General features: G+C 44.7%; 1 pseudogene; it reads left to right on the top strand.

Moving 5' to 3' along the window:
• Positions 1 to 2,578: 2,578 nt before the first annotated feature.
• On the top strand, positions 2,579 to 4,987 carry LOC102814055 (annotated as a pseudogene).
• Positions 4,988 to 7,808: the final 2,821 nt, after the last annotated feature.

Consider the following 7,808-nt stretch of genomic DNA (forward strand, 5'->3'; position numbering starts at 1 on the left):
CTGTGCCTTGAACTAAACTGGCAGATTCCCTTGGAAACCACTGTTTGGATTGGATCTTTTTTTTTTTTTTCTTTTTGAAGGCACCCTAACAAGACTACAAAAGTGTATTACGGAGAGAAAGTTGTCTGCAACCGTCCAGTGACCACAGACATGTTTAAACACATTTTGTTTGGATGGAATATGTGTGCATCTATTAACTGGAAGCCTAGTAGCAATCTTTTTTATTTACCCTCATATATTAGAACTGATGATCAAAGGAACTCAGATGCTGCAACCTTTATTTCACCTATGTCCATATGAAAAAGCTTTTGATGTTCACCAAAAGGTTTTTACTGTTGACTTGGTTGCTAGTGATCAATTCCAAAATAAACTGAAAAAGATTATGGTAAAGACAGTCTTGAGAGATCATTCTCTGCATCCTCCAGACTGCTGGCTTTCTGTTAATAAAGCTTGGATTGGATCTCTCCCTGTCTCTGTGATTGACTACAGTGACAGGCAACAAACCCTCATTTCAGTTTGGTAACATTTCTGCTGCCCACATTTAGGGACCTTGCGGACTATCAGTAAGTAGTATTACTAGCAAAGGGACTTAGTGTCCGCCGGCCACTTGGACAGGTGGGCCCAGTAACTGAACACTCGTAGCAACTCTGACAAGAATCTTTTTCTTGGGAGTCTTTGGCCCTGTGTCGCTTGTACTCACTGTCACCTTCACTTTTGAGATCTTGCTTTATTCTGGGTGCACACATAAACAGTAGGTAATTTCTTTAAAGTGTCCCTTCTGTTTCTGTTAAGGCTAAACTCTTTTTCTGAAAAATGGGAGCACAGGCATCAATCTCCAAAAACACCCTGCAGGGCATATTATGTCTGACTAGTCACTATATGGGTACCCTCCTATGACTAAAAAGAACGGTGTTTTACTGTAATACACCTTGGCCAATGGACATTCTAGATTGTGAGAAAAAAAAAAAAAAAACACCTTTGAATGGATTCTTATAATACAATCTTACAGTTTGAGTTATTCAACCACTGTGCCAATTTGCCTACCTGTTTGTAAAATTACTTTTTGTTTTGTATTTATGTTTAAGAAACTGAAAACAACCTGGAATTCCAAGAGTGTGTAGGTTATATCACATGTATGTGATATAATGCATTTATGCTGCCAAAAATAAATACGAAAGCCATGTAGAGGTAAAATGAATACAGATGAGTGTTAGGTGAAAAAGTGAAAACACAGAGATCTAACCAGGCCTCTCTACGTGAGTATACAAAAAAATGAATAGTTGCTTTTATGTGAAATGTAGCTTTTGATTATTGTTGTTAAGTGCTGTTGAGTCAGTACTGACCCATAGCAACCCTGTATAGGGTTTCCAAGGAGTGGCTACTGAACTCGAACTGCCGACCTTGTAGTTCAAATGGCTTTGCAGCCTGGCGCATTAACCCACAGCGCCACACCAGGATTTGGCTCCTTGTGCATCAGCGGCATCTACTGGGAAAAGTATAGCCTGGTCTAGTAAACCTGCCCTGCCATATTTAGCCACTGAGGAAAGCAGTTTGGAAATGATTTCTCTATTTCATACCCTGACAGGGACCCATTTCGGTCAAGGGTTACCTGGGAAAGAGGCAGGGCAATACCCCCTCTACAGGTGCCCACAGGATTGAATATAGAAAGGCAACCTTCCAGATATTACTGGGCACATACTCCTTTCTATACCTTGGACTTGTTAAATATCAAAAATTCAAATCCTTGCTACAGAGATGTTGTTTTTGGGTGCTGTTGAATCAGTTCTGACACAGCAATCCTATGTGGGGTTTCCAAGGAGCAGCTGGTGAGCTTGAACCCACTGACCTTGTGGTTCGAACCAACTTTGCAGACCAGCGCATTGGCCCACAACGCCACACCAGAATGACCCAGCCAAAATGACAGATTTAATAACCACTAGTGGTTACGAATCGGCCTGCGAACTGCAAGGTCAGCAGTTCAAAACTACCAGCTGCTCTGCAGGCGAAAGATGAGGCTTTCTGCTCCGGTAAAGATTTACAGCCTCGGAAACCCTGTCCAGGGTCGCTATGGGTCTTAACCGACTCGACGGCACATAACAACAACAACGTCACCCTAATTGAGCAGATATTCAGGCTCTGTTGACTATGCTCCTGACCAGTGATGAAAGGAGGCTGGTCTGAGAAAAGGCAAGGGATGAAGCAGCACGCATCCATGGAGAAAAAACCTGAACAGGACCCTGGCTCTGGCCAAGGCAAGTCCTCTAACAGCCAAATTGGAATCTAAATGGTGGGGGCCAGCGGCAGCTGGCGCACTACAAAAGGTGCATTCTCAGAGGTCTGAAGAAGGGAGTTCCTAAACAAAAGAGCTTGAACGTGGTACAGGCAGTTCAGGAGAAGCCAATTGAGGACCCCTCTGAAATTCCTCAAATGAATCTACCAGGTTTACTGTAAGTACCCAGACCTTGACCTCAAGGACTTAGCAAATGTCCAAATGGTTAACATGACTTTTATCTCCCAAAGCACCCCCAATATTAAAAAGAAACTGCAGAGTGCTTTCTAGCTCTGTCCTTTTCTCAAGATGGTGGCCTCCTGGTCGATTGGCAGCTTCAGCTGCTTCATTGCCTCCAGGACACTCCGCTTTCCTGGTTATATTTGCCGCAGCTTTCCCAGGTTCTTTGCTATGCTCATCAGAACCCACATTAACTACGGAGTCCGAGGAGGTGTGGCCATTGTGCGAAATCTCACCCAATTCAAAAGTAAATACACTAAATAAAGGGTTATTGTCAGAGTTCATAGACGTAATGAATGAAATCTGGGCCAGTGATTAAATCAGAAGTGCCGTTCTTGTTTCATCAAAGCCAGGCTGCTTTATTGCAGGTGCTGATATCAACATGTTGGCCTCCTGCAAGACTTCTCAAGAAGTAGCACAAATATTACAGCAACGATAGAGAATGTTTGAGAAACCTGAAAAGTCCCCAAAGCCTATTGTGTCTGCCATCTGTGGAGCCTGCTTGGGAGTACTTGACCTTGCCATTTCATGCCAATACAGAATAGCAACAAAAGATAGAAAAACAGTATTAATTGCTCCTGAAATCCTGCTGGGGATATTACTGGGAGTAGGAGGCACACAAAGGCTTTCCAAAATGGTGGGTGTGCCTACTGCTGTTGACGTGATGCTGTCCGGTAGAAATATTTGGGTAGACAAAGAAAATGGGATTGGTTGACTAATTAATTGTTGGAGCCCCTGGAACCAGGAATAAAACCTCCATAGGAACGGACAACTGAGTACCTAGAAGAAGTTGCAGTTAATTTCGCCAAAGGCCTAGCTGATAAGGTTTCTCCAAAGAGAAGCAAAGGATTGGTGGAAAGATTGATGTCATAGGCCATGACGATTCCATTTATCAGGCTACAGATGTACAAAAAGGTGGAAGAAACGGTACAAAAGCAGACCAAAGGCCTTTATCCTGCACCTCTGAAAATAATCCATGTGGTGAAGACTGATATTGAGCAAGGGAAGGATGCCAGCTACCGCTGTCAATCTCAGAAATTTAGAGAGCTTGCTGTGACCAAAGAATCAAAGACCTTGATGGGACTTTACCATGGTCCAGTCCTGTGCAAAAAGAATAAATTAGGAGCTCCTGAGAAGGATGTTAAGCATCTAGCTATTCTTGGTGCCGGGCTGATGGGAGCCAGCATTGCCCAAGTCTTCATGGATAAGGGGCTAAAAAGTATGCTTAAAGATGCTACACTAACTGGGCTAGGCCGAGGACAACAACAAATGTTCAAGAGATTGAATGATATCGGTGAAGAAGAAACCACTAACATCATTCTAAAGGGACTTTATTTTCAGCAACTTGACTGGGCAGCTGAATTATCAGGGTTTTGAAAGGGACGACATGGTGATTGAAGCTATTTTTGAGGACCTTAATCTTGGTGTGGCGCTGTGGGTTAATGCGCCAGACTACAAAGCCATTTGAACTGCAAGGTTCAAGCTCACCAGTTGCTCCTCGGAAACCCTACACAGGGTCGCTATGGGTCGGAATCGACTTGATGGGACTTAACAACAACAGCAATCTTAAGCACAAAGTGCTAAAGGAAGTAGAAACAGTGATTCCCCATCACTGAGTCTTTGCCAGTAACACTTCTGCTCTCCCAATCAATGAAATGGCAGCTATCAGCAAAAGACCTGAAAAGGCGATTGGCATGCACTACTTACTTCTCTCCTGTGGACAAGATGCAGCTGCTGGAGATTATCATAACTGACAAAACATCTAAGGACACAACTGCTTCAGCTGTCACAGTTGGTTTCAAGCAGGACAAGGTCATCATTGTGGTGAAGGATGGCCCTGGCCTCTATTCCACCAGGTGTCCTGTACCCATCATGTCTGAAGTCCTCCGAATTCTCCAGGAAGGAGTTGAGCCCAAGAAACTGGATTCCCTGACCACAGGCTTTGGCTTTCCTGTGGGTGCAGCCACACTGGTGGATGAAGTTGGTGTGGATGTAGCCAAACATGTAGCAGACTATCTAGGCAAAGCCTTTGGGGAGCGCTTTGGAGGTGGGAGTCTAGAGCTGCTGAAGCAGATGGTGACCAAGGGCTTCCTCAATCACAAGTCTGGGAAGGGCTTTTACATCTATGAGGAGGGAGTGAAGAGTAAGAATCTGAATTCTGACACGGACAGCGTCTTGGCAGGTCTGAAGGTGGCTCCTAAGGCTGATGTTTCCTCTGATGAGGACTTCCAGTACCACCTGGTGACAAGATCTGTGCATGAGACTGTCATGTACCGTCAAGAAGGGATCTTGGCCACACCTACTGAAGGCAACATTGGAGCTATCTTTGGGTTTGTCTTGGAGGGTCTTTCAGCTTTGTGGGCCTGTTTGGTGCTCAGAAGGTCGTAGACCAGGTCAGGAACTATGAGACTGCCTAAGGAAAACAGTTACCAGCTGCTCATTGACTACGCTACCAGCCTCAAAAAGTTTTACCATTGAACAGCCCCACACCCGCTCATTAAGCTTACTGACCCCCAGCTGCAGGCAGTGCCATTTCTCCAATACAGCGATGTCTAGATTGCTGTTACCAGAAGGAAAACAAACGTGGCCACCAGATTTGCTCTTTGATTAAAGTGCCTTCAGCCATGACTAGCTCCTGTCCTGTGAAGTCTGTGTATTAGAGTTTGTACTTCATGTTGGAAGGTGAACCCACTTTGCTCAAGATTTATAAGGCCTAAGGCGGCAGCATCTTTGAAGCCATCTTTGCTGCCCATTCCTACCCAGGAGGCCAGTGGTGGTGAAAGCAACTCTGCACCTAGTTGAACACAATAAAAACCAAACTTTATCAGTCTCTATTAAAAAAAGAAAAAGAAACTGCAGAAATTAGGGCAATTGGTGTGAATCCATCCCAGCTGGTCGACATTGCCTTCAAGGTATTTAGCAGCTGAGAGCATAAGCAGTCTTAGGCAATATTGTTTTCCTGAAGACCACTAGAGGTAAGCCTGTGGGGCCCCAGGGACGACTCCCAAAAGGAAAGAGGGCCTTAAACAAGGAGCAATGTGCTTATTGCAAAACACCTGGACACTGGAAAAACGAATACCCAAATCTCAGGGAAGAATCTGGCAGGAGAAGCCACCCTCCAATTCAACAGATGGTCAAATAAGCTTCATTGTCTACAGAAGGCTCACAGTGCCTGGGAGGGAGGGGGTCCAGCATGATTTGGCATCAATCTCTGTCATCTGTACTTTCCCCACCCCCACCCCAGGAGCCTTGGCTAAAAATAACAATGGGGGACAAACTGGATTTTGGGTGGACACTGGGACCACATGTATTCAGTGGTGAATACACCTCTGACTTCCCCATCGTACCATTCAGTGACTGTGACTAGGGTCTCAGGGAGGCCTGAGGACTAGTTCTTCCTGAAACCCCTGGACAGCTTCATTGGGGTAAAGAAAATGACACATTGTTTCCTATATATGTGTAACTGCTCTGTCTGCTTACTGGGCCGGGACCTGCTTTCAAAGTTGCATGCTCAAAATAACCTTTCTTTCTGAAACCAAAAGTCTACAGATGGAGGTTCCTCATGAACATGCTGGCAATTACTGATTCAAACTCTGGACACCAGTTCACATTGGCCTAAGGAGATCTACAATCAGGTAAACTCCCTTGTGTGGGCTAGCAGAACTCTAGGGAGAACCAAGCGAGCATCCTCCCATTGAGCTCCGATTGAAGCCTGGAAGAGGTTGAGAAATTCTTTATGGGTTAGACCATCCCCATCCCCATCAGATTGTCTCCCTGTTGCAACAGAAGGGAGGCCTATGGCTCATGACAAGAGGGATAGGCTAGTTTATTGGACATTTTGAATATTACCCTGAAAATTATGGCGCGACTAAACCCAGCCACCCTTCTCTATGATGTGGCAGCTGGAGGGCTGAACCACGATTGTACAGAAATTATTAATCAAGTATTTACAAGCTGACATGACTTGTTTGACCAACCATAACACCTCGTGGGCGAGACATTCATGGGCAGAAGTAGTTACATGGAGAAAGGGACTCGGTGTGATAGTAACCTTAAAAGGCAGTAACCGTTCCCTTCGGGGTCCTCAGCTCAAAAGGTACAGCTGATTGCACTGACTAGGGCATTAGATATGTCAGCAGGAAAGACTGTGGATGTGTGCCCAGAGGACTTGAGTTGGACTGAGGCAAAAGGATTTGAGAGAGAGATAAAGCCAGGCTGCTTTATTGCAGGTGCTGATATCAACATGTTGGCCTCCTGCAAGAAGTATGAAAAGTAAATGATGATGGAATTGTTCTGGTTCTGAGAGGTTAAAAGATAGAAAGTGAATGGCAATGGAATGGTTCTGATTCTGAGAAAACTAGACCCTGCTCTTCTTAAATGAGTCCATGAAATGACCCACTGACAGGAAAGAAAGAGGCCCTACTTGATTCATTAGGCCCTGGCTCACAGCAAGAAATTAAAAAAAAAAAAAAATCAGTATGTTAACTCTGCTTTACCTACCTCAAGAACTGTCCCAAGACAAACCCACGACAAAAGACTGACTTGCACCAATATCGAGGTAAACAACCCTTTGAAAATTGGCAGGTCAATTTCACGCAGATGCCTCCAAGCTGGGGAATAAATACTTGCTGGTTTTGTTTTTGTAGATACCTTTTCTGGTTGGGTAGAGGTTTTCCCTACCAGAACTAAGCAAGCTTCAGAAGTAGTAAAAATCCTCTTGAAGGAGATTATCTAAATTTGACTTCCAAAGAGTGTCCAAAATCACAACAGAGCAGCAAACACCTGCAGTTGAAATGGAGTTTGCACTCAGCTTGGAGATTCCAATCTTTGGGGAAAGTGAAGAAAATGAATCATACTCTGAAACAAATGGCAAAACTCTGTCAGGAAACTCATCTACATTGGGACCAGGTGTTGCCTTAGCCCTGTTCTGAATTCAGGTAGCTCCCAAATGTGGGCTGAAATTGAGACCTTATGAAATTGTATATGGTAAAAGTTTCCAGGAAACTTCCTTCAACCGTCCACCTGATCTCAATCAAGATTTGAAGGTGCAGTGGTATGCACAACACCTCCACTGTGCACTTTCTATTTTCCTTAAATTTGCTCTTACCAGGCCTGCTTCCTCCCTTACAGGTAACCTGCACCCCTGTTAGCCTGGAAATCATGTCTTGCTTAAAACACGGAAGACGTACCTGACTCCCAGTTAGAGGAGAAGTGTGCCGGGCCTTGGGAGATCCTGCAGACCACCTGCACTGTTCTCAAACTCACTGGGCCTCAAGACCTGGCCTCACCACACAGGAGT

This window comes from Chrysochloris asiatica, unplaced genomic scaffold (assembly GCF_000296735.1).
Source record: "Chrysochloris asiatica unplaced genomic scaffold, ChrAsi1.0 scaffold00061, whole genome shotgun sequence".
Lineage (NCBI taxonomy): Eukaryota > Metazoa > Chordata > Mammalia > Afrosoricida > Chrysochloridae > Chrysochloris > Chrysochloris asiatica.